The following is a 24,829-nucleotide window of genomic DNA, read 5'->3' as shown; positions in this document are numbered from 1 at the left end:
CTCTCACTGTGCCGGCATGCCTCGTAGATACCACCATGGTCTACAATTTATAGACTTTTATTGCAATTGGTGTTGCAAAATTTAGCAATGCCAATAGCTCAAACTTAATTAATGCGAGACCTATTGCATTGCAAATGCTTGTTTTTGCATTTGTCACCCTGAGTGGGACGGGTATGCTCAGACGTGAGTCCCGTGCTCGCCACGCCACTGGAGTCAAGCTATCCTGGCTGATGACGGCTGATAGCCAGAAACTGGTCCTAGGATGCTTGATTCCGGTCAAGGAAAGACATGGCTTGGCAGTTCGGGCTGGACTGTTCCCATGAGGCACAGGGTCAAGGCTGATTTGCATTTGGCCATGTCTGAACTGGGGTGGTGTGGTGAGCAAAAAAACGATGGCTTTAGGCCCAGATCTCTGTACTGGGGTGAATGTATGACATGGTTCTGCATTCTGTCCATCAACTGTTGTTTTTGCACTCCACGTGTCAGCCTACCATGGAATTCAGGCCACACCCCTGTCATCACACTTCTCAGCCATCGCCATCCTCTTTGATTACATTAAATTTGGATTCAATGTAAGAATTAAATACTGAATCTTTTTGCACATTTTGTGACAGCCTATCTTATACACATGCAGCCTGTCTTACACTGTGTGTAATACATTTTTTAGGTCTCGCCTAGCGTTGCAGCGCGTATGTGCTGCTTGCTCTGCGTGGCTATTATGATCAAGGAGATTTCAGAAGGGGCCTTGTAGCCCAGCCCCTCGTTTTCATTGGCTGGCGTCATCGTTTATTTAAAACGGTGGCCTCCGATTGAAAATTAGGCTTTTTTGTATCCGCCCTGTCTCCTTTTCGTCCGGCCCATACGGACTGTATTGTCTGCTTGCCGGCTGTTGTGTCTGAATTTCCTGTCTATCTATCTATCGCTATACAAGTACTGGATTTATCTATAGGGGGCGTGTATGTTTACGAGTTAGTCTGTGCCTAGGGGGCGTGTAGTGACGGATCATGTTTACAAGTTAGCTTGTATCTCTTTGTATTGCAGTGGCTTTCCGTATCCCGGGCTCTTCCCTCTCCACGGCTTGGCTGATGAGCCACCGAGGGAGTGAGTATATGCTGTGGTTGGTATCACGAGTGCCCACCTCGTGACAAGGTGTCTGCATATAACACGCGCGGGTCCTCTCTGCTTCGCACAGCAGCTTCAATTGGTAGGAATTTAGGAACAGGGAGAGCCCAGTTCTTTATACAAACCTACGTCAGACTTCAGTTCTTTCATTTCTTTGGTGCTGGAACCTGGCGATATGTTTCATTGGGCAGATTGAAGTATGCATTGCTGTAAGCGTGTTTGTCGTATAATACGCGAAAACGGCGAAATGTAGTTATGTGTGTACACCAAGACCTAAAGGGTATCGCAGATGAAACCGTGGTAGTTAGGCGTCACTGAATTTGAGCACTTGAACTGTGGGATGTATGCTAAGGTTTCAGGAACAGCACATCGCACTGCTCACGCCTAGTATAATCTCCCCATGCCTCACGTCCGCATCGATCAAAGCCGGAAATGTTTTTAATACTCCATTTAATGATGCTCAATTTATCGACCTCGGAAGACTGAAAGACTGGCCCGATCTCGTACGGGACCCAACTCGGAACCTGTAGACACTTTCTCAGCGATAGAGTTTAAGTCACCGAGCGGCATGACATAAATGCCCATGGGGTGGACTATAGGAGATGTGAGAAACAAACGATTCCATGTGAAATAAACCCCAGTTTCCCCCTCAATAGCACACGTGAGCATGCTCTTCAGAGCGCCCACAAGAAAAGGTCGTATAGTGTGCACAGCCCTCCTTTCTTTTACAGACAGTTTGAAAACTTGTGCCAATGTTTTCCATGCTTTCATTCTTATAATGTTCCTGGTGAAAAAACATTTTTCTTCAATACCGAATAAAACCTCACATTCATACATTTAAAAATTGCCATTTCACATAGTTGATAACCAGCAGCTGACCCAATCGCCGATAGCCAGCCCCACCCTGTTCTCACTAGCTGAAAAAATTCCTTCTCCTGGATGGCCTCGCCCCCATCACCCCCCCCCCCCCCCCCCAACATGTAACTAGACCCAACCCTGCCCCTTCCCCCGCTGCCACATTAGTGCCCCCCTCCCCACTGCTCCCCCTGGCGCTCTTCTGTCTCCCTCTTACCCTAATCAACCTGTATGCTTCTGTCCCAGGACTACCCGGTGCCTCATACCCAAACAGGGTCCGTTTCCGAGGATAATGAACAATTTGCTCAGGACCACTGGATGCAATACACACCGAAATCCGCACCTTATCCCACTGGCCCACAGTCGACAGTTCAGCCCACAAGTCCCTCAAGTTCTGCTCACAAGCCCCTCCTCCTGGGATCCTGATCTTGCCTACTATTGCCTTGCTTAATAATGTTGTGCTCCCGATTCCCCATTCGCAACCCACAACCTCCACAGTGAGCCTCCAGCCGCTGAGAAGCAGTCTCCCTTCACAATGTTACTTCTGCATCCTACCTTCCTGCACCCCTTCGCGTGCCGTGTGACTTTCCCACATTACCCACTTATCCAAATTCGTGCCGACACTCCCTACCTGCCCTCCTCGCATGAAATCTTCTGTAGTGTTAGCTAGTTACCTGTTAGTAGGCCGAGCCCGCAGGGGTGCAAATAGTGCTCTATTTTGTTGGGTGGGGGCTAATAAAATTTCGTCGGGAGTTGCTATTTGGATGTCGAACAGTGGTGAGCGCAGCATGGGGCATGTCAGTAGGGATTTGTGTGTGGCATCTAACAGCGAGCTCAGCAAGGGTCCTGACAAAAATGGTTGTAGGACGAGGCATGGTGGCCCTCCCAGTGTCAGCAGGCCTAACAACATGATCATTGCCAATAGGTCTGAAATCGGTGCCATTAGCTGTATTGGTGGTAGGAAGAGGCCTGACAACAGTGGCAACAACTTCCTGTTTGATGACAAACTCTATTGAAATGTCTGGCAATAGTGACTTTAGCTACAGTGGCTCTCGTAGGACACTTGACGACACTACATGAGAAGGGAGGTCTTACAAAATGGATTCTATCGGGAGCCCAAAAGTGATGAATAAGAACGATTGACTTACTCGTAATTACTGGAAATTGTTCTGGGAGCATTTAATTCCATCTGCTTTTTTGCCCACTGTGCCACCCAAGGAAAGTCTTCTTGCCTGAACGGCTACATTGTGTCCCTCTTGTTGCGCATGTGTTGGTGATCAATTTAATAACGGATGTGAAATATGTGAAGCTTATTTACAAGGCTGTCTATAGTGCATGGCCTGTGGGAGGCGGCGATCCTCAAGGTTTTACAAACAGGCATGCCCTTTCTCATATGAAACAAGCATTTGCATTGCAATAGGTCTCGCATTAGTGAATGTTGAGCTATTGTGTTGCATTATTGTTAGCAATGCCAATAGCTCAAACTTTAATAATGCGAGACCTATTGCATAGCAAATGCTTGTTATATTATGAAAGGACCAAAGGGTGATAGTTCCTGTTTTTTAAATGGAACTTTCATGATTGAGACACAGAGTTATGGTTTAATATGTATTCATTTGAATAACCTACTTCTGCATCAAGTTGGTTAGTCATGTTCACCTTGTCCCTTTTCGAAAAAAGCAAATATTTCAAGAAAGCATGCTGCACCTTGCATTCGTGGATGAAGAATGGCATTGGGATGTTGCCTTCAAAGGGTCAGTGTGGGTGACTCTTGAAGCGATGTATATAGATGCCATTGAAATGCGCCATACTTTACTATAATTCATCTCGCCTGCCAGTTGACACTGCTTAACGACTAACGAAATCCTTAATCAATAGAATTAAAAAGTTATTACTTCCATTTTGAACTAGACTTCTACATTTTATAATTTTAATCTGATCTACTTACACTGCTCTTTGGTGTGCTTGCTGTATTTACTAGGAGGACCTATTATTATTGGTCAGTTTATAAGGTCACAGTTAAATGGTTTTTTATATACTAGGGAGAGGGGGGAGTTTGGTGAGGAAGATTCACAAAAGGAGCATACAACATAGAGCGCAGGGGAGAAAATATTATATTTATATATAAATGGATATTTTATGCAGATTGTTCAAGTCCCAGGATTACCAGAGTGATTTACATAGCTCAATATAGGAAGCGTTTTGCGTAAAATAGATGAGTAGCATTATTACAAAGTCAGAAAGATCGATCATAGTTTATAGATTATATTTCTAAAACTTGGGTACCCACAGTTCCCCAGGGGCCAAAAAGTAAGGTAATTTGCGTGACCGAGGGCAACATTGATGCCAACAGGGTGAGGGTGGGCGGAAGTAAGCTGGAGATGGGGGAAAGTGAAGCATGTACATGGAGTGGAGAGTCATATAATTATCTTGAAAGGTTTGTGCCATACAGCATTCGAGTTTAAGCCACTACTCTCTAGAAGAGTCCTAGATTTGATAATACTGTTACATTGTAGCTGAGTCACTATCCCTCTATTGCGCCCTCGGGTAAGACTTCTCTGCTATCTATTGCTATCTTGGGCATGTCAAGTGTAGAAAGGAAGCAACTTATTGAATTGGAATTAAATAGATTCTTAGACCTCATAATCTGCTCATGCTTTTACTTTATCTGTAAACTTTAGGAGTTCTTAGAACGAGGCTCACAGTTAAGGTCCCGAATGCTGTAAGAAAATCCTTGACAAATACCCCTCCAACAAGGTGTGGAATTCACTGAGGTGGGCAGATGCACATCCTGAAACCTCAACCGATAGACAAGGGACAGTAGGAAAGTTTTAGCCATGGCAGTAGGAGACTTGACATTTAATCCTTGTTTTAACACTTTGATAAAATATGCTGGTTGTGAACGCTGTTTTTAGTCTGAGGAGGTCCCCCAGCACAGATGGATTTCTTTTGGTGAGAGTAGTCCCCAAGTCTTACCATTAGAACTATTTAAACCACATTTGTTGTTAAATGAGTAAAATGAAAACTATGGAGCCAGAAAACATGTTTTTTTTTTAAAGCCGCCCATTATGATAAATTGTGTGCTCCTGGGTAATCATTTTCACAATCTATTTCTCTGCTCCTTTTTGAGTTTTTCAACACAGATGGGAAAACCTTTAATCAAATCAAACACTGGTAGTAAGTATGTGAGAAGAAAACAGGATTGTAACCCAACAATTATTTGATTTTATCTAGGGGATCAAGAACACACAGTTTCATAGTCCACTCTCTAAAATATGGTGGAGTGAGAACGTTATGAATCTTGAAACAAGGAGTACATCACTGTTGTTTGATGATAGTCAGATCCTATCCTCTCTTTCTCTTTGACCACTTAATAACATTATGTGATCGAGGTGGGACAGCCAAGTGCCTGGCTGAGCAGCATAATATTCTCTTGGACAAGCCTAAAACAAGCTGAGTTTTCATTTAGCGTCTGTCAACCACCCACACGCTAATCTCATGCTTTAAAAATTAAAGACAACGCATTAACTTGTGAAGTAAAACGAGAGCGGGAAAGGCATACCCTTCTAATGGTTGAATTTCAAAGTGTAAACCAGAAAACCTGGGATCAGTTCCAGCTTCTGCTCTTGACCAGATTGTGTATTCCTAGACCGTTTTTATTTCACTTTGCCTCTCTTTAATTAATTCTCACATATGCGAGCACCTTGATATACATGATTTCAGGATGTGCACTGTACAAAAACCTTCTCTTGTGTTTGAAATAATAAACTATAGCGTTGTCCACCCAGAGGGTCACATAGCAACTGACTTGCCTCTTGGTTCACCATTGGCATTGTTGTTGGGTGGGGGGGATTGGGGAGGTGAAGGCATGGCTGTTACTAATTTCCTCTTTGAAAGCAATCACATTTAAATAAAAAAATACTTCCCAGTCTACTGATAAATCTGACTGCTGAGTACACCTATAATTTGATGTACTAAGGTGAAATTCCTTTAGCATGCATGTCGATGAAATACATGTTTTTGAATTTTGAAGAAACTAATTTTTACATGTTCGTTGCAAGAACTCTTTAAAAGTGGAGGAATTTCTAAAGTTAAGTGGTGCAGGACACTAGGTTTTGCTTTTTACCTTTTACTTCAGTTAGTGAGTAAATGCTCGGGTTTATTCAATATTTTTCAGAATGTTTGTTCTCAGTCAATTAAAGAGCAGGCCAGTGCTTCTGTTCACCAGGGGGGCGCATGTAACAGTCAAAAACCTATATAGATCATTTGAAAACCTAGGAGAAGCAGCAATGAGGATGTAAAATATCACAGGTTAGAAGCAAATAAGTACCTATCAAGATAAGCCACCGGGGCTAGCCTTTATCTGTATGACTTGTATTCCCATGAACCTGCACAGAGGAACAGACCTTGAGCCGGCTCATTCAGAAGATCTAATGATCTACTGATCATTATGGATTGTCAATCTCTGATATGATCATCTAAAATGTGTCCTTTGTATAGAAGGTTGGTCAAGGTGCATTTTAACCAGATGTTCCATCTCTAATTTGAAGAAGGGAGTGGGGCTGGTAAAAGGGGGATGTAGTTCCAAATTCTGAGTGGAAGCAAGCCTCAAGACTTCACAAAGTTGCTAACATTTTTGTTTAGATTCTTAAATCTTTTTTTCAATTGTCTATCAAATATTTTAGATAACGGCGCCACAGCCTGTGCAAATTCTTATTGCTGTTTCTAGTATGTGCTTGCACTATTACCTAGTTAAACATGTCCCGATTTTGGTCTTACCAAAAGGTCACATTTCAGGTTCTGGTTTTAGATGTTGATCAAAAGAGGATACTTTCCTGCTGTCACTGAGAACTTAGTACAATGATAATTGTAATGCTGTTTGTGTAAACAACATATGGTCTATGTTGTTCTGATAAAATCTTGAGTCAAGTTTGACCTGGATACTTTGCTCTTTTATTTTCAGTGCCTTCTGCAACTTTGAGAAATCTGCACTTAAACCTCCTGCAACCTCTGCAGAGTATGTAAGTGACTTAATTAACGCCCTTAGAGCTTAACAGTCTGGCCCGAAATTGAGTTGCTTTGAGCATTGGGTTTTTGTACTAATCCTGTTATTTTTTTAGCACCTGGTTACAGACTTCTATAGTTGTCTGCGGCCAGAGGCTAGTAAGCTCCATACAGCACCGGGCCCCATATTGCGGTAATAAACATATTCACTTGCCGTTATATTTCCACTTATGATATTGCTGGTAGGCATGTCAAACACATTGGCATGTTACTTGCTGGATGTTGCTGCCTTAAATGTTCTTGTGAAACATTGAAAGGCTGCTGAATTTCAACAGGACTGTTTGAAGTTCTCAGTAGTATTAGAAACTGGTTTATTGTCCAGAATCTAGTTTCGTTTTTAAATCCCCCTTTCCAATAAAACATGCAATTAGAAACAAAGTATTGCAAGTCACACCTCTGTGAAACATAGGTCACAACTTCTCGCCTTTAAAAAAGTGAATACAAATAGGCAGCATTTTCAATGTGCATAAACAATTACAACGAAGTAATCAATTGAGCCAATAATGCTTATAAAGTATTCAAAATATAAAAAAATCATAATAGCAATAACAAAGGCACAATTTAATTTTGTCACGTACATATCTACAGTAAACGCAAGGTATAAAAAGTCAGTACTTCGTCTTAATGGTTAAGCATTAATATGCTAAAATTTTATTAAATTATACCTGAAATAGCAGCGGAGGTTTGACAAAGTGCATGTGCATAAAAATACAAAAAATTTGATGTCATGAGGTTATCCTAATTTCAATGAAAACTATGCCAATCTTACGAGCGCTTTCCACCTTATGAGCCATGCTTGTCCCAAGAACTTTGCTACACAGCATGCGAAGAACGGCCTAGAGTCGGACCTGAGGATACGCAGTGCTGTATGATGGTCCCGTGTACCCAATTACTGGAAAAGCAATTTCAGCCATTTGGCCCTTTGGCCCATGATGTTTTATAGGCCGTGCAAGCAAACATTAAATGGGCAATGCTTTTTGTCGGGGCATTGCAGCATGGGAAGGTTTTCCCATTGCTTGTGTACCACTTTGCTGTCACCTCACGAACAGGAAGAGTTCCAAACCTAAAGTGTATATACACAACATGCTATCTCTCTGTACCTGAATTGTATCAAGAAAGGGCTCAAGATATCTAATTTGTTTGTGGGAATAGAATTCTATTGTTAGTTTGCCCACTTTAGGTTTGGAATTCTCCCGTTGGTACACCCATTCACAATATAAACGTTTAAGTTAGTCTCTCGTTGGGTGTTCCTGGCTGACCCAACAGACTCGAAGTCCTTTGGCTATCAACGTTTTTTTTTTATGTCCGCGGTCCAGCCTATTTTGCAGCTGGTATCTAGGCGAATAATCTCAGTGAGGGCTTCGGCATAGGAGGAATGCCCGGGAGTCCGCCTAATGCGAGCCCAAAAAAGTACAGGGCGCCTTTTCCTATCCAACAGTAGAGGGGTGAGGGGAACATATTTGGGTGCCATAACCAAGTCTCTTAAATATGTATGTTCCGATCTGCAAAGCTCATCGAGTCTGTCGAAAACCCCAAACTTCTGCTCTGTAAAGAGCAGAGCTAAGTGCTTTAGCGTCATATACTTGGAGGACGGGAGCTACAGGCCTAGTGTGTGAAAGGCGATGTTCTTTTCCTATTACTCCGGCCACTCGCTTAAGTGCCATCAGTATCTTTGCTAGATGGGGTTTCCAGGTCATTTTATCGGTAAGTCTTACATCCAGGTAATCAAAGGTGTCCACCTTTTCGAGGGGTGCCCCACCCAGCTGAGAGGGCTGTTCCTATGTGACCACTGGGGTCTTTGATATCACAAGGGTGTTGTCAGCAAACAACAAGGTTGGTATCTTGTTGCTCCCCAGAGTGGGCGAGTCTGCGGGCTCCTCTGGGAAGTGTTTGAAAGGCGACCCTGGGGGAGGCAGAAGATGTCTGACTGACCACCCCTAGGTCCACCTCTCCTTCGAGAAGTAGCCGAGCGTTACCGAGAGGCCTCCTGGGTGAGGGTCCTCTCCTAGGATCGTACAGCAGAATAATCACAACACTACAGACGGACACCACACCAGAGGTCGAGATCTTAAGCTTTTATAGGTAATAAAGGTTGCTGGTTCTTGGCAGTATATACAGGCAGATCGAAGGATCCGTAAAGTCTCGTAAAGGGGGTAGGGTAGCGGGACAGTCTCAACTCGGGTGGAAGAAGGGATACCCTACGTACAGCTCTCAATCCTCGAGCTGGGGGGTTCCGAGAGGTCGGGCCGCGGCAGCGCCAGCAGGCTCTCAGGCTGGTTTCAGCAGGGTAGGCCGCGGCAGCGGCAGCAGGCTCTCAGATGGTTTCAGCAAGGTAGGCCGCGGCAGCGCCAGCAGGCTCTCAAGATGGTTTCAGCAAGGTAGGCCGCGGCAGCGCCAGCAGGCTCTCAAGATGGTTTCAGCAAGGTAGGCCGCGGCAGCGCCAGCAGGCTCTCAAGATGGTTTCAGCAAGGTAGGCCGCGGCAGCGCCAGCAGGCTCTCAGATGGTTTAGGTTACCGGAGATGAGTTCGTCTGGCGTCGGCCGTGACAGCGTCAGCAGGGCTTCCAGTCCAGGATACAACTGACGTCCTAATCCAGGGCTGGCCCAGATATAGGACTGGAGTCCTTTGATGTCCGGACCCTCGCGCCTGGGGGGGTCAGAGGGGCCGGGATGATGGTGTCCAGACACCCAGCAGGGGGGTGGAGCCAGTGCCCAGGGAGGCCGGAGGGCGATCGAAACCAGGCGCCCAGGGACGGCTGGAGGGCCATCGAAACACCCTTTTCTCCGGGATCTGTCGAGTGGCCACTCGACCACCTGGGTGGATCTTGGTGCCTCGATGTCTGGGCTTCGCTGGGGCCGGGGCCGAGGCCACGTGGTCGTGACGTGGTGGGCCCAAGATGGAGTCGGGCGCGGCCTCGTGCTTAGGTCGTGAGGGGCCCACGATGGAGCCAGATCGGTAGTGGGGGTCCGGGATGGTGGCCGGACCAGCAATGTTGGGGCGTGCAGTGTCGGGCAAAAGGGCTGCCCGATGCTGGGCGGAGGGCCGATGTCGTCCTGGGCCCGCCATGCGGGAGGGGTAGGACCACGCCATGAGGCCGGGTCCAACAGGAAGAAATCAACTACCCCATTCACATATAGGGAGAACACAGCCACGGCCAGAACACAGCCCTGTCGGACCCCTCTATTGACAGGGATGCGCTCTGTTAGTTGACCCTGCGACCCCCTCCACTCCCCCACCTAACCCAGGCAAAATTCCCCTTGTGGAGCCGGATCAATAATTTAAGGATGAAGGGGATGGGGAGTACCCATTTCACCAAGTGGATTTAGGGACCAGGTCAAAGGCAGTCTTCAAGTCGATGAATGCAAGGTAGAGACTGCCTTTGCCTAGCATCACTACCTTCCAATAAATGAGGAGGAGTCTAAACACTTGATCCGTTGTCCCAGTCTTTGGTCTAAATCTGGTCTGGTATTGAGAGAGGATATCTTCATCCTCAGACCATGACCTAGACCTATGCAGAAGCATCTGGCCAAAGACCTTTTGCATAGCATCAATCAAACTGATTGGTCTGTAATTGGAAGGGTCGTCCCTGGCTCCCTTTTTTTAGGTCTCGGGCCTGCATAGGCTCGCTTGCGCAGTCTCCCGGCGAGATCTTATGTTTTTCAGTGAGGGGCTTGAACCCGCCCCTCTTCTCCATTGGCTGGCTTCCTAAACGGAGGCCAGCCATTGCAGGAGAGGGGCGGCTGTCCATTTAAGCCCAGTGTTTTTGGGGTTGAGGGGTGTGTTTTTTTAGGTTCTTTCTCTCCTCTTCCCATTGGCTGGAATTTTATATTCCAGCCAATGGGAAGAGGAGAGAAATAAAAACACGCCCCATAATCCCGAAAATGACAGTGGTTTCTCCGAGGCATTCCTGCTTCGCCTCAGAGAAACATGGCAGTGTGTATGGCGTGGTCCGCTTTCCATCCGGAGCTCGCTAACTGTTAACAACCTCTCTCGTTCCTCCTTGAAACCAGTCTTTCTTAGCCTCCTGCCGCCTCTTCCACTGCCCCTCTGTGGCTTCACACGGCGCGGGTCCCTCCTCCTGCCTCCTCGAGGTGGTTTGTGTAGGGCCTCCCATATGCCGGATCCTCCTCCCCCCTTCCCCGGTCGAGAGCAGCACGAGGACCAGCAGCGCCAGCCCAGCTGCCTGCACGCTGCCCATGCTCTGAAGAGCAGTCCCGCGCTCCCACTATGGTGGTGCCTCTCGAGCGGGAGAGCAGCGGGGCCGCCTCTGGGGCTGAGCAGCCGCCGGAGGAACCGGGGCGGCTGCTGTGTTAGGCCGCGGTGCAGATTCTGAATAGGTGGGCCCCTTCTGCCCCCACTGGAACGCCCCCCTCTCCCTAGTGTTCCAGGTGATCCGGCGGTGGCGTTCTGGCGCCCATTGGCCTGGATTTAATTGGTAACTTCTCCACCTGTGCTGCGTATGGCCCGCGTCCCTTCCCAGGCCTCTCCTCACCTGTGCTGTACTGACGGGCCCTGAGGTCAAGGCCCCGCTCCTGGCCTAGTTCGATACCGGTGCCCTGAGTTCCGGTCTGGGCCTCTGCACACCCGTCCTCTGCAGGCCGGAGGTGCCCAACGCAGGAAAACCCAGGAGCTCTCTGGGCCTTTCAGTCGGGGGGGGGGGGGGCAGACTGAAAGCCCCTGACCCCCCTCAGTCTCACCTCTCTGGCCGGCCTTGTGATCTGGTTTTTCGTGCCTCTGTTCCCTCTTTGTGATCCGTTTTCTGTGCCTCTGTTCCCTCCTTGTGATCCGTTTTCTGTGCCTCTGTTCCCTCCTTGTGATCAGTTTTCTCGTGCCTCTGTTCCCTGCTTGTGATCTGTTTTCTCTGCCTCTGTTCCCTGCTCGTGATCCGGTTTCTCTGCCTCTGTTCCCTCCTTGTGATCCGGTTTTTCGTGGCTCTGTGTGTGTGGCTCTGTGTGTGTGTGGCTCTGTGTGTGTGTGGCTCTGTGTGTGTGTGGCTCTGTGTGTGTGTGGCTCTGTGTGTGTGTGGCTCTGTGTGTGTGTGGCTCTGTGTGTGTGTGGCTCTGTGTGTGTGTGGCTCTGTGTGTGTGTGGCTCTGTGTGTGTGTGTGGCTCTGTGTGTGTGTGGCTCTGTGTGTGTGTGGCTCTGTGTGTGTGTGGCTCTGTGTGTGTGTGGCTCTGTGTGTGTGTGGCTCTGTGTGTGTGTGGCTCTGTGTGTGTGTGGCTCTGTGTGTGTGTGTGTGGCTGTGTGTGTGTGTGTGGCTGTGTGTGTGTGTGTGGCTGTGTGTGTGTGTGTGGCTGTGTGTGTGTGTGTGGCTGTGTGTGTGGCTGTGTGTGTGTGTGTGGCTGTGTGTGTGTGTGTGGCTGTGTGTGTGTGTGTGGCTCTGTGTGTGGCTCTGTGTGTGTGTGTGTGGCTCTGTGTGTGGCTCTGTGTGTGTGTGTGTGGCTCTGTGTGTGTGGCTCTGTGTGTGTGTGTGTGGCTCTGTGTGTGTGGCTCTGTGTGTGTGTGGCTCTGTGTGTGTGTGTGTGTGGCTCTGTGTGTGTGTGTGGCTCTGTGTGTGTGTGTGTGTGGCTCTGTGTGTGTGTGTGGCTCTGTGTGTGTGTGTGGCTCTGTGTGTGTGTGTGGCTCTGTGTGTGTGTGGCTCTGTGTGTGTGTGTGGCTCTGTGTGTGTGTGTGGCTCTGTGTGTGTGTGTGGCTCTGTGTGTGTGTGTGGCTCTGTGTGTGTGTGTGGCTCTGTGTGTGTGTGGCTCTGTGTGTGTGTGGCTCTGTGTGTGTGTGTGTGTGTGGCTCTGTGTGTGTGTGTGTGTGTGTGGCTCTGTGTGTGGCTGTGTGTGTGGCTCTGTGTCTCTGTGTGTGTGTGTGTGTGTGTGTGGCTCTGTGTGTGTGTGTGTGGCTCTGTGTGTGTGTGTGTGGCTCTGTGTGTGTGTGTGTGGCTCTGTGTGTGTGTGGCTCTGTGTGTGTGTGTGTGTGGCTCTGTGTGTGTGTGTGTGTGTGGCTCTGTGTGTGTGTGTGGCTCTGTGTGTGTGTGTGTGGCTGTGTGTGTGTGTGGCTCTGTGTGTGTGTTTGGCTCTGTGTGTGGCTCTGTGTCTCTGTGTGTGTGTGGCTCTGTGTGTGTGTGTGGCTCTGTGTGTGGCTCTGTGTGTGTGTGTGGCTCTGTGTGTGGCTCTGTGTCTGTGTGTGTGGCTCTGTGTGTGTGTGGCTCTGTGTGTGTGTGTGGCTGTGTGTGTGTGTGTGTGGCTCTGTGTGTGTGTGTGTGTGTGGCTCTGTGTGTGTGTGTGTGGCTCTGTGTGTGTGTGTGGCTCTGTGTGTGTGTGTGGCTCTGTGTGTGTGTGGCTCTGTGTGTGTGTGGCTCTGTGTGTGTGTGGCTCTGTGTGTGTGTGTGTGGCTCTGTGTGTGTGTGTGGCTCTGTGTGTGTGTGTGGCTCTGTGTGTGTGTGTGTGGCTCTGTGTGTGTGTGTGTGGCTCTGTGTGTGTGTGTGTGTGGCTCTGTGTGTGTGTGTGTGGCTCTGTGTGTGTGGCTCTGTGTGTGTGTGTGTGTGTGGCTCTGTGTGTGTGTGTGTGGCTCTGTGTGTGTGTGTGTGTGTGTGGCTCTGTGTGTGTGTGTGTGTGTGTGGCTCTGTGTCTGTGTGTGTGTGGCTCTGTGTCTGTGTGTGTGTGGCTCTGTGTCTGTGTGTGTGGCTCTGTGTCTGTGTGTGTGGCTCTGTGTGTGTGTGTGTGACTCTGTGTGTGTGTGTGTGTGTGGCTCTGTGTGTGTGTGTGTGTGTGGCTCTGTGTGTGTGTGTGTGTGGCTCTGTGTGTGTGTGGCTCTGTGTGTGTGTGTGTGGCTCTGTGTGTGTGTGTGGCTCTGTGTGTGTGTGGCTCTGTGTGTGTGTGTGTGTGGCTCTGTGTGTGTGTGTGTGTGGCTCTGTGTGTGTGTGTGTGGCTCTGTGTGTGTGTGTGTGTGGCTCTGTGTGTGTGTGTGTGGCTCTGTGTGTGTGTGTGTGGCTCTGTGTGTGTGTGTGTGGCTCTGTGTGTGTGTGTGTGTGTGGCTCTGTGTGTGTGTGTGTGGCTCTGTGTGTGTGTGTGTGGCTCTGTGTGTGTGTGTGTGGCTCTGTGTGTGTGTGTGTGGCTCTGTGTGTGTGTGTGTGGCTCTGTGTGTGTGTGTGTGTGGCTCTGTGTGTGTGTGTGGCTCTGTGTGTGTGTGTGGCTCTGTGTGTGGCTCTGTGTCTCTGTGTGTGTGTGGCTCTGTGTGTGTGTGTGGCTGTGTGTGTGTGTGTGGCTGTGTGTGTGTGTGTGTGGCTGTGTGTGTGTGTGGCTGTGTGTGTGTGTGTGTGTGGCTCTGTGTGTGTGTGTGTGTGTGGCTCTGTGTGTGTGTGTGTGGCTCTGTGTGTGTGTGTGTGGCTCTGTGTGTGTGTGTGTGGCTCTGTGTGTGTGTGTGTGTGGCTCTGTGTGTGTGTGTGTGTGGCTCTGTGTGTGTGTGTGTGTGGCTCTGTGTGTGTGTGTGTGTGGCTCTGTGTGTGTGTGTGTGGCTCTGTGTGTGTGTGTGGCTCTGTGTGGCTCTGTGTGTGTGTGTGTGGCTCTGTGTGTGTGTGTGTGGCTCTGTGTGTGTGTGTGTGGCTCTGTGTGTGGCTCTGTGTGTGTGTGTGTGTGTGTGTGTGTGTGTGGCTCTGTGTGTGTGTGTGTGTGTGTGTGTGTGTGGCTCTGTGTGTGTGTGTGGCTCTGTGTGTGTGTGTGTGTGTGGCTCTGTGTGTGTGTGTGTGGGTGGCTCTGTGTGTGTGTGTGTGTGTGGGTGGCTCTGTGTGTGTGTGTGTGTGGCTCTGTGTGTGTGTGTGTGTGGCTCTGTGTCTGTGTGTGTGGCTCTGTGTCTGTGTGTGTGTGGCTCTGTGTCTGTGTGTGTGTGGCTCTGTGTCTGTGTGTGTGTGGCTCTGTGTGTGTGTGTGCGTGGCTCTGTGTGTGTGTGCGTGGCTCTGTGTGTGTGTGCGTGGCTCTGTGTGTGTGTGTGTGGCTCTGTGTGTGTGTGTGTGGCTCTGTGTGTGTGTGTGTGGCTCTGTGTGTGTGTGTGTGTGTGTGTGGCTCTGTGTGTGTGTGGCTCTGTGTGTGTGTGGCTCTGTGTGTGTGTGTGTGGCTCTGTGTGTGTGTGTGTGGCTCTGTGTGTGTGTGTGTGGCTCTGTGTGTGTGTGTGGCTCTGTGTGTGTGTGTGGCTCTGTGTGTGTGTGTGTGTGTGGCTCTGTGGCTCTGTGTCTCTGTGTGGCTCTGTGGCTGTGTGTGTGTGTGTGTGGCTGTGTGTGTGTGGCTGTGTGTGTGTGTGTGTGGCTGTGTGTGTGTGTGTGTGGCTGTGTGTGTGTGTGGCTGTGTGTGTGTGTGTGTGTGTGTGTGGCTCTGTGTGGCTCTGTGTGTGTGTGTGTGGCTCTGTGTGTGTGTGTGTGGCTCTGTGTGTGTGTGTGTGGCTCTGTGTGTGTGGCTCTGTGTGTGTGTGTGTGTGTGTGGCTCTGTGTGTGTGGCTCTGTGTGTGTGGCTCTGTGTGTGTGTGGCTCTGTGTGTGTGTGGCTCTGTGTGTGTGTGTGTGGCTCTGTGTGTGTGTGTGTGGCTCTGTGTGTGTGTGTGGCTCTGTGTGTGTGTGGCTCTGTGTGTGTGTGTGTGTGTGTGTGTGGCTCTGTGTCTCTGTGTGTGTGTGGCTCTGTGTCTCTGTGTGTGTGTGGCTCTGTGTCTCTGTGTGTGTGTGGCTCTGTGTGTGTGTGTGTGTGTGGCTCTGTGTGTGTGTGTGGCTGTGTGTGTGTGTGGCTGTGTGTGTGTGTGTGGCTGTGTGTGTGGCTGTGTGTGTGGCTGTGTGTGTGGCTGTGTGTGTGGCTGTGTGTGTGGCTGTGTGTGTGGCTGTGTGTGTGGCTGTGTGTGTGTGTGTGTGGCTCTGTGTGTGGCTCTGTGTGTGGCTCTGTGTGTGGCTCTGTGTGTGGCTCTGTGTGTGGCTCTGTGTGTGGCTCTGTGTGTGGCTCTGTGTGTGTGTGTGTGTGGCTCTGTGTGTGTGTGTGTGTGGCCCTGTGTGTGGCTCTGTGTGTGGCTCTGTGTGTGGCTCTGTGTGTGGCTCTGTGTGTGGCTCTGTGTGTGTGTGTGTGTGTGGCTCTGTGTGTGTGTGGCTCTGTGTGTGTGTGGCTCTGTGTGTGTGTGTGTGGCTCTGTGTGTGTGTGTGTGGCTCTGTGTGTGTGTGTGTGTGGCTCTCTGTGTGTGTGTGGCTCTGTGTGTGTGTGTGGCTCTGTGTGTGTGTGTGTGTGGCTCTGTGTGTGTGTGTGGCTCTGTGTGTGTGTGTGTGGCTCTGTGTGTGTGTGTGTGGCTCTGTGTGTGTGTGTGGCTCTGTGTGTGTGTGTGTGGCTCTGTGTGTGTGTGTGTGGCTCTGTGTGTGTGTGTGTGTGTGTGGCTGTGTGTGGCTGTGTGTGTGTGGCTGTGTGTGGCTGTGTGTGTGTGTGTGTGGCTGTGTGTGTGTGTGTGGCTGTGTGTGTGTGTGTGGCTCTGTGTGTGTGTGTGGCTCTGTGTGTGTGTGTGGCTCTGTGTGTGTGTGTGGCTCTGTGTGTGTGTGTGGCTCTGTGTGTGTGGCTCTGTGTGTGGCTCTGTGTGTGTGTGTGTGTGTGTGTGTGTGTGTGTGGCTCTGTGTGTGTGTGTGTGGCTCTGTGTGTGTGTGTGGCTCTGTGTCTGTGTGTGTGTGGCTCTGTGTCTGTGTGTGTGTGGCTCTGTGTCTGTGTGTGTGTGGCTCTGTGTGTGTGGCTCTGTGTGTGTGTGTGTGGCTCTGTGTGTGTGGCTCTCTGTGTGTGTGTGTGGCTCTCTGTGTGTGTGTGTGGCTCTCTGTGTGTGTGTGTGGCTCTCTGTGTGTGTGTGTGGCTCTCTGTGTGTGTGTGTGGCTCTCTGTGTGTGTGTGTGGCTCTCTGTGTGTGTGTGTGGCTCTGTGTGTGTGTGGCTCTGTGTGTGTGTGGCTCTGTGTGTGTGGCTCTGTGTGTGTGGCTCTGTGTGTGTGTGTGTGGCTCTGTGTGTGTGTGGCTCTGTGTGTGTGTGTGTGTGGCTCTGTGTGTGTGTGTGTGGCTCTGTGTGTGTGTGTGTGGCTCTGTGTGTGTGTGTGTGGCTCTGTGTGTGTGTGTGTGTGTGGCTCTGTGTGTGTGTGTGTGTGTGTGGCTCTGTGTGTGTGTGTGTGTGGCTCTGTGTGTGTGTGTGTGTGGCTCTGTGTGTGTGTGTGTGTGGCTCTGTGTGTGTGTGTGGCTCTGTGTGTGTGTGTGGCTCTGTGTGTGTGTGTGGCTCTGTGTGTGTGTGTGGCTCTGTGTGTGTGTGTGGCTCTGTGTGTGTGTGTGTGGCTCTGTGTGTGTGTGTGGCTCTGTGTGTGTGTGGCTCTGTGTGTGTGTGGCTCTGTGTCTGTGTGTGTGGCTGTGTCTGTGTGTGTGGCTTTGTCTGTGTGTGTGGCTCTGTGTGTGTGTGTGGCTCTGTGTGTGTGTGTGGCTCTGTGTGTGTGTGTGGCTCTGTGTGTGTGTGTGGCTCTGTGTGTGGCTCTGTGTGTGTGTGTGGCTCTGTGTGTGGCTCTGTGTGTGTGTGTGTGGCTCTGTGTGTGTGTGTGGCTCTGTGTGTGTGTGTGGCTCTGTGTGTGTGTGTGGCTCTGTGTGTGTGTGTGGCTCTGTGTGTGTGTGTGGCTCTGTGTGTGTGTGTGGCTCTGTGTGTGTGTGTGGCTCTGTGTGTGTGTGGCTCTGTGTGTGTGTGGCTCTGTGTGTGTGTGGCTCTGTGTGTGTGTGGCTCTGTGTGTGTGGCTCTGTGTGTGTGGCTCTGTGTGTGTGGCTCTGTGTGTGTGGCTCTGTGTGTGTGGCTCTGTGTGTGTGGCTCTGTGTGTGTGGCTCTGTGTGTGTGGCTCTGTGTGTGTGTGTGTGTGTGTGTGTGTGTGGCTCTGTGTGTGTGGCTCTGTGTGTGTGTGTGTGGCTCTGTGTGTGTGTGTGTGGCTCTGTGTGTGTGTGTGTGGCTCTGTGTGTGTGTGTGTGGCTCTGTGTGTGTGTGTGTGGCTCTGTGTGTGGCTCTGTGTGGCTCTGTGTGTGTGTGTGGCTCTGTGTGTGGCTCTGTGTGTGTGTGTGTGGCTGTGTGTGTGGCTCTGTGTGTGGCTCTGTGTCTCTGTGTGTGTGTGTGTGGCTCTGTGTGTGTGTGTGTGTGGCTCTGTGTGTGTGTGTGTGTGGCTCTGTGTGTGTGTGTGTGTGGCTCTGTGTGTGTGTGTGTGTGGCTCTGTGTGTGTGGCTCTGTGTGTGTGTGTGTGTGGCTCTGTGTGTGTGGCTCTGTGTGTGTGTGTGTGTGGCTCTGTGTGTGTGTGGCTCTGTGTGTGTGTGTGTGGCTCTGTGTGTGTGTGTGTGGCTCTGTGTGTGTGTGTGTGGCTCTGTGTGTGGCTCTGTGTCTCTGTGTGTGTGTGTGGCTCTGTGTGTGGCTCTGTGTCTCTGTGTGTGTGTGGCTGTGTGTGTGTGTGTGTGGCTCTGTGTGTGTGTGTGGCTCTGTGTGTGGCTCTGTGTGGCTCTGTGTGTGTGTGTGTGTGGCTGTGTGTGTGTGTGTGTGGCTGTGTGTGTGTGTGTGGCTGTGTGTGGCTGTGTGTGTGGCTGTGTGTGTGGCTGTGTGTGGCTCTGTGTGTGGCTCTGTGTGTGTGTGTGTGGCTCTGTGTGTGTGTGTGTGTGTGGCTCTGTGTGTGTGTGTGGCTCTGTGTGTGTGTGGCTCTGTGTGTGTGTGTGTGGCTCTGTGTGTGTGTGTGTGGCTCTGTGTGTGTGTGTGTGGCTCTGTGTGTGTGTGTGTGGCTCTGTGTGTGTGTGTGTGGCTCTGTGTGTGTGTGTGTGTGTGTGTGTGTTAGACGGGGACCCTGAGGGTCGGCCGGATACTGAGGGAGAGATCCCCGAGGGGGACCGTCTCCTGGCGATCGTACAGACAAGTTACCTCCCTCCCCACAAACAGGCACCACACCAAGTCGAGTTCAATGCTTTATATAAGGTTCTTCAGGCAAGGATATCAGCGATACAGGGTATCTCGGACCCGGGGGTCCTCTCACTTCTAGCCTCTGTAGGGAAAGGGGGTAGCGGGACAGTCTCGATACCGGATAGGTACAGGTAGGGGTAAGAGGCGAGCTCACAATCCTCGAGCTGGAGTGTCTGTGGATCGGGCCGCGGCAGCGCCAGCAGGCCAAGATGGTAGTCTCACAAGGTAGAGGGCCGCGGCCGCGCCAGCAGGCCAAGATGGTAGTCTCACAAGGTAGAGGGCCGCGGCAGCGCCAGCAGGCCAAGTCGATGGTTTCACGAGGCAGAGGGCCGCGGCAGCGCCAGCAGGCCAAGACGATGGTTTCACGAGGCAGAGGGCCGCGGCAGCGCCAGCAGGCCAAGACGATGGTTTCACGAGGCAGAGGGCCGCGGCAGCGCCAGCAGGCCGAGACGATGGTTTCACGAGGCAGAGGGCCGCGGCAGCGCCAGCAGGCCGAGACGATGGTTTCACGAGGCAGAGGGCCGCGGCACGCCAGCAGGCCAGTCACGGATGAGTTCTTCTCGGGTCTCTCGACTCCAGGATACTACTGCCTTCCTGGTCTGGCACTGCCCCAGTTATAGGTCTGGTCCCCTTTGATGTCCGGACCCTCGCGCCTGGGGGCCGGGAGGTCCGGGATGAGGGAGTCCAGACACCCAGCAGGGGGGTGGAGCCAGTGCCCAGGGCGGCCTGGGGTGATCGACACCTGGCGGAGGAGAGCCGTTGACGATTCCTTCTCCCATTGACTCGCCAAGTGGTCACTCTGCCTCCTGGGGGGAGGTTGGTGCCTCGGTGGCGGGCCCGGCCGGGCCCAGGGTTAGGGTCGAGTTGAGGCCACGCGGCCTCGTGCTGCAGTGCCCCAAGATGGCGGCCGGGTCGATGTCGTGGTGTGGATGGTGACCCGGGCCAGCTGGGTCCGGAGCTGGTGTCTTGTAGTGGAGGGATTGCAGGGTACTTTGGGTGGTCGGTTGGGGACTCTGGCTGGGGATGCAGGGAGAGCCAGGGTCCCGGTCCCATTGCGGGGAGGGGGGACAGCCCGAACATGCGGCCTGTCCAACATGCGTCCCCCCCAGCTGAAGGCGGGGAGAGTCAGCCATCTTCCTGGGGACTCTCCTCGCTGAGGCGGAAAAAGCGTGACAGGCCGTCGGCATTGGCATGGTCCTGGCCTGGACGATGTTCCACCGTGAAGTCCATCCCCTGCAGGGAGATGGACCAGCGCAACAGCTTCGGGTTCTCCCCCCGCATTTGCATCAGCCATTGCAGGGGTCGGTGGTCTGTTTGCACCCGGAAGTGGGTGCCGAAGAGGTATGGCCGGAGCTTCTTGAGTGCCCAGACTACGGCGAAGGCCTCTCTCTCAATGGTGCTCCAGCGCTGTTCTCGGGGCAAGAGGCGTCTGCTGATGAAGACCACCGGATGGTCGACCCCTTCGGCGTTGAGTTGGGAGAGGACGGCCCCCACACCATGATCGGAGGCGTCCGTCTGCACAATGAATTCCTGGCTGTAGTCGGGAGCCTGGAGCACGGGGGCCGTGCACATGGCGGTCTTTAGTTTCTCGAAGGCCGATTGGCAGTCCGGTGTCCAGTTGACGGTTTTGGGGCCCTTCTTGGAGGTGAGCTCTGTGAGGGGCCCTACGATGCTACCATAGTCCTTCACGAACCGCCGGTAGTATCCGGTGAGCCCCAGGAAGGCCCGGACCTCCGTTTGGGTCGTAGGGGGTTGCCAGGCCTGGATGGCCGCAATCTTGAGTTGGAGAGGGGCCACCAGCCCGCTTCCCACTTGGTGTCCCAGGTAGGTCACGGACCCTTGGCCAACCTGGCACTTGCTGGCCTTGATGGTGAGCCCGGCTTGCTGGAGGGCGTGTAGAACCTCCCGCAGGTGGCGGAGGTGGTCGGTCCACTGGTGGCTGTACACAGCAATGTCGTCCAGGTAGGCGGCACTGAAGTCTCCCAGGCCCGCCAGTACCTGGTTTACCAGCCGTTGGAACGTTGCCGGGGCGTTTTTCATGCCGAAGGGCATTACTTTAAAGTGGTAGTGCCCGTCCGGGGTAGAGAAGGCGGAACGTTCTTGGGCCCTAGGGGTGAGGGCGATCTGCCAGTAGCCCGCTGTTAGGTCGAAGATGCTCAGGTAGCGGGCGGCCCCCATCCGGTCAATTAGCTCATCTGCCCGGGGGATGGGATGAGCGTCGGTCCTGGTAACTGCATTCAGCCCCCGATAGTCCACGCAGAACCGGAGCTCGGGGGCAACGCCCGGGGCGGCCGCCTTGGGAACCAGGACGACTGGGCTTGCCCAGGGGCTGTCTGAGGGTTCGATCACTCCCAGGGTCAGCATTTTGGACACCTCGGTCTGGATGCAGGCGCGCACCCGGTCGGGTACGCGGTACGCCCGGTGTCGAATAGGAGGGCTGTCCCCGGTGTCCACATCGTGAAGGCACCAGGGGGTGACTCCGGGGGTGAGGGAGAACAGGGAGGCGAACCGCCTTAGGAGCGTTTGGCAGTCTTGGCGTTGCTCCGGGGACAGGGCCTCGGAGAGCTGGACCCCTTCCACTGAGCCATCCCGTTCGAGGACCCTCAGTAAGTCCGGAAGGGGTTCGGAGTCTTCTTCTGTCCCATTATCGGTAGCCATCAGGAGGCTGAGTTCGGATCGCACAAAATGGGGTTTGAGCCTGTTGGCATGGAGGACCCGTAGGGGGTTCCGGGCAGTCTCCATGTCGATTAAATAGGTGACGGGCCCCTTGCGTTCGATCACCTTGAAGGGCCCGGACCATCTGTCTTGGAGTGCACAGGGTTCAACCGGGGACATCACCCAGACCTGTTGTCCCGGTTCGAACTCAATGGAGGACGCGTGCTGATCGTACCACCTCTTCATGTCCTCCTGGCTGGCCTCGAGATTGGCTTTGGCGGTGTCTCGGAACCGCCGGGTCTGGTTGCGGAGAGCCAGGAGGTACCTGTAGATGTCCGGGGGAGTTTTCTGGGGGGGCTGCTCCCAACCTTCCTTGACTAGGCTGAGGGGACCCCGGACGGGGTGCCCGTACAGGAGTTCGAAAGGGCTGAAGCCGAGGGATTTCTGCGGGACCTCCCGATAGGCAAACAGGAGGCATGGAAGTAGCACGTCCCACTGGCGTCGAAGGGGTTCTTCTAGGCCCATAATCATCCCTTTGAGGGTGCGGTTGAACCTCTCAACCAGTCCGTTTCCTTGCGGGTGATAGGGGGTCGTGAATTTGTAGGTGACCCCGCATTGTTGCCAGAGAGACTTCATATATTTGGAGATAAAGTTCGTGCCCCTGTCACTGACGACCTCCCGGGGGAACCCCACCCGGGAGAAGATCCCCATCAGAGCTCGGCCCACCACGGGGGCCGTCACAGTCCGGAGAGGGATGGCCTCGGGATAGCGGGTGGCGTGGTCTACTAGGACCAGGATGAACCGGTGTCCTTGGGCTGTTCGAGGGTCGAGGGGCCCCACAATGTCTATTCCCACTCGTTCAAACGGGGTGGTGACGACCGGAAAGGGTTGTAAAGGTGCTTTGATTTTTCGGCCACTTTTTCCGCTGGCCTGGCAGGTGGGGCAGGCCTTGCAGTGGTTGGTGACATCCTTTCGCATTTGGGGCCAGAAAAAATGGGTCACCAGGCGGTCGTAGGTTTTATCCTGTCCCAGGTGTCCGGCAAGGGGGACATCGTGGGCTAAGTTCAGGAGGAAGTCTCGGAAGCGAAGGGGCACCACCAGCACCCGACTGGCTCCTAGTTCTGCAATTTTCTGCTCGCTGTAGAGCAGGTCTTGGTCCCAGTAGATCCAGTGGGCCCCCGAGGTATCCCCGGTGCTCTGGGCCAGGGCTTGCTGCCGGAGTCCTTCGAGAGAGGGACATGCTTTCTGTTCGGCCCGGAATTGTTCCTGAGTGGGGCCTCCCTCCTGCCGCCATTGTGCCAGGTCAGGGACGTCCCGAAGCTGGTCGGGTCCTTCTTCGGTTTGGGTCGAGGGACTGGCTTCTGGGGCGGCCTCCTCTGGGATGAGCGCGGGAGGAGGTTCCGGCCACTCGGGCTCTTCTAGACTGGGGACCGCGCGGGCGGTCGTGGACCGGGTCGTGACGCAGACCCATTCGGGGAGGCCAAGCATCCCCAGGTGCTCCCTCCGTTCGACAGCTGCCCAGGGAGAGCTTTCAAGGTCGTTTCCTAGGAGGCAGTCCACGGGGGCATCATCGCGGACAGTTACTTTTAACATCCCTGTTACTCCTCCCCACTCGAAGGGGACGCAGGCCATGTGGCATAGGCTTTCGGAGTTGTCGGCTGATCGGACAGGGCAAAGAATGTTCGGCAAGATTTGGTCTGGAGTGACGAGGTGGCGTCGGACCGCCGTTACACTGGCCCCGGTGTCGCGGAGGGCTTCCGCCCGGCGGCCATTAATGTTGACCCATTGACCGTACTTCTGTGTGTTGGCGGGAAGGGGGGCCCGCGGAATCATGTCTCTCTCCCCTAAGCAGACCAGTGCCATGGCGGCGGGTGCCCATTCAGAGGGATCGGTCTCGTACTCTTCTTGGTCTTCCGAGATTAGTTCTTCCCCTAGGGCCGCCGCGGCAACTTGGCGGGGGGTAGTGTTCGGATTCTTTGGGCAGTTGGGATCACTGGCGTAGTGGCCGGGTCGCTGGCACCTGTGGCACGTAATGTTGGCCCGGAAACCGGCCCGGACAGCAGGGCTTCCTCGGCCAACCGGGGTCGAGGGGTTTCTGGGGGGTGACGAGGGGCCGGGGTCTCTCCCCCGACCCTGACTTCCTCCTCCCCCTCGGGGGCGATACGGTCTGGATAATTCGCTGGGTGCGTTCCGGCCAACTCGGGTGCTTTCCCACCGGTCAGCTTCGACGGCGAGTTGTCGAGGGTCGGTTAGCTTACTGTCCAGGAGGTGTTGCCGGAGCTCCACGAAGCAGTTGCTCGACAGGTGTTCCCATACGATAAGGTCAAAGAGTTGTTCGTAGGTGGTTACTTTGTTGCCCTTGATCCACCCCTCGAAGGCTCGGCTAAAAAAGTTCACGTACTCCACCCAAGTTGTACCCGGAATCCGTTTGCAGTCGCGGAACCGTTGGCGGTACATCTCAGGTGTGAGCCCGTATCGAGTGAGGAGGGCGGCCTTCATGTGGTCGTAGGAGGTCATCAGCTGGTCCGGGAGTTGCAGCAGGGCGTCCCGCCCTTCGTTGACAAACCTCCCCCATAATCCGGCTCCCCAATCGCTTCGGGGAATCCGGTGGGAGGTCATTGCCACCTCATAGGCTTTAAACCACTGCTGTATATCATCGTTCTTGTGGTATTCCCGGATGACATCTTTGGGGATGTGAACCTTGGGTTCGGTCGAGGCAGACGGGGTCGGTCGCTCGGGGAGCCCGAGGTCTTTATTCTGTTTCTGGATCTCCAGTGCTTTGAGATTGCGCTCATGTTCGTACTCTAGTTTCTTTTCCTCTAGCTCTCTCTGTCTTTGCTTGTCTTCTCGCTCTTCCCTGAGCCGTAAGTGTTCCAGGGTTATTTTTTGTTCTGCCAGCTTGAGTTCTCCATCCAAGCGAAGTCGGGCTAATTCTAATTCGTGGAGTCTGGTGTTTTCTCTTTCTCGGATCTCTTCCAGGGAGAGACCCGCTTTTTCTTTAGTTGGTGCGGGGCTCGTTTCGGTTGTTTGTGTTCGGGGTACGGCCGTACCCATTTCCGCCCAGGCTTCTAGGGCTCGTTTGAAGTCTTCCTTCGTACTCAGACCCGTGGTTGGGAGACCAAGTTCCATGCAATATTGCTTCAGTTCTCGGTGGTTATAGTCTTCCAATTTTTCCATCTGGAATTTCTCCGTTG

At 52.7% G+C, this 24,829-nt stretch overlaps 1 protein-coding gene across 4 annotated transcripts in view; it reads left to right on the top strand.

The window, feature by feature from the left end:
* DDX42 (DEAD-box helicase 42) overlaps positions 1-24,829 on the top strand; it is a 465,634-nt gene that overhangs the window by 22,812 nt on the left and 417,993 nt on the right. For 2 of the 4 annotated variants that reach the window (XM_078645045.1, XM_078645047.1), the window contains exon 2: positions 6,941-6,998. The exons of the other annotated variants lie outside the window; for them this stretch is intronic. The gene's annotated coding sequence lies outside the window, so the exon portion shown is untranslated. The remainder of the gene's footprint in view (positions 1-6,940; positions 6,999-24,829) is intronic. 4 annotated transcript variants of the gene reach the window in all.

The sequence above is a fragment of the Lissotriton helveticus genome, chromosome 5_1 (assembly GCF_964261635.1).
Source record: "Lissotriton helveticus chromosome 5_1, aLisHel1.1, whole genome shotgun sequence".
Lineage (NCBI taxonomy): Eukaryota > Metazoa > Chordata > Amphibia > Caudata > Salamandridae > Lissotriton > Lissotriton helveticus.
Note: the sequence above shows the minus strand (reverse complement) of the source record. Positions and strands in the feature narration are given on the sequence as shown.